The sequence below is a fragment of the Tachyglossus aculeatus genome, chromosome 2, assembly GCF_015852505.1.
Source record: "Tachyglossus aculeatus isolate mTacAcu1 chromosome 2, mTacAcu1.pri, whole genome shotgun sequence".
NCBI lineage: Eukaryota > Metazoa > Chordata > Mammalia > Monotremata > Tachyglossidae > Tachyglossus > Tachyglossus aculeatus.
In genome coordinates, this window is record NC_052067.1 from 131,531,784 (window position 1) to 131,533,457 (window position 1,674).

The following is a 1,674-nucleotide window of genomic DNA, read 5'->3' on the forward strand; positions in this document are numbered from 1 at the left end:
GTGTGCAGAGCACTGTACTAAGCACTTGGGAAGTCCAAGTCGGCAACATATAGAGATGGTCCCTACTCAACAATGGGATCACAGTCTAGAAGGGGGACACAGACAACAAAACAAAACAAATGGAGTATCTAGTCGACTGATAAATCCAGATAAAACATAAAGCTAAGGATCGCCAAGAAACCTTCAGCTTCCAAAAGTTGTGGGCAGGAAACGTGTCCACCAACTGTCATATTGGGCTCTCCCAAGCGCTACTGCTCTGCGCACAGTGAGCGTTCAACGTTCGAATGTTTGAATTTTTAAAAACAGTATTATTTTTTTAATGGTATTTGTTAAGCACTTACTATGTGTCAGGCACTGTACTTAGCACTGGGCTAGATTCAAGCTTGTTGTGGGAAAGGTACGTGTTTGTTTATTGTTATATTGGACTCTCCCAGGCACTTAGTACAGTACTCTGCATACAGTACTGTATGAGAAGCAGCGTGGCTCAGTGGAAAGAGCCCGGGCTTTGGAGTCAGAGGTCATGGGTTCAAATCCCGGCTCTGCCGATTGCCAGCTGTGTGACTTCGGGCAAGTCACTTCACTTCTCTGTGCCTCAGTTACCTCATCTGTAAAATGGAGATTAAGACTGTGAGCCCGCCGTGGGACAACCTGATTGCCTTGTAACCTCCCCAATGCTTAGAGCAGTGCTCTGCGCATTGTAAGCGCTTAATAAATGCCATCATTATTATTATACAGTAAGCGCTCAATAAATACAATCTAATTCATCCATTCAGTCGTATTTATTGAGCGCTTACTGTGTGCAGAGCACTATACTAAGTGCTTGGGAAGTACAAGTCGGCAACATCTAGAGACGGTCCCTAACCAACAACGGGCTCACAGTCTAGAAGGAGGAGACAGACAACAAAACAAAACATGTAGACAGGTGTCAAAATCGTCAGAACAAATAGAATTAAAGCTCTATGCACTTCATCAACAAAATAAATGGAATAGTAAATATGTACAAGTAAAATAGAGTGATAAATCTGTACAAATATATACAAACAAATGAATTCAAGTTAATCAGATTGAACATAGTCCAAGTCCCACGTGGAGCTCACAGTCTTTATCCCCATTTTACAGATGAGATCTCTGAGGCCCAGAGAAGTGAAGTGACTTGTCCGAGGTCACAACAGCAGACAAGGGGTGGAACCGGGATTAGAATCCAGGTCCTCTGATTCCCCGGCCCTTGTTCTATCTACCCTGGTATGTTGAATCGATGGATCAGTGGTATTTATTGAGCACTTACTGTGTGTGGAGCACCGTTGGATTGGGGAAAGCAAACAAGTATAAGATTATGTACAAAAGTGCTGTTGGAGATTATGGGGGGGGGGGGGGTGAACACCCAAGTGCTGAGCTAGAGTGAAGGCAATTCTTGCTGTTGGAAATATTCCTAAGCTTGTACGGGGTGCAGACAGCTGTATTAAATGCTGGGGTATTGCCCCCAAATCAATTAGAACTTAGCCTCTAGATGACAAGCCAGTACTAAGGGACTGAAGAGTAGGCAAAAAGAACTTGAAGAAAACCATCCAAACAACAATATACAAGTTATACAATATACAATATACAATATACAAGTTATAGATACATTTATCTATCTATCTATCTATCTATCTATCAATCAATCAATCTATCTAT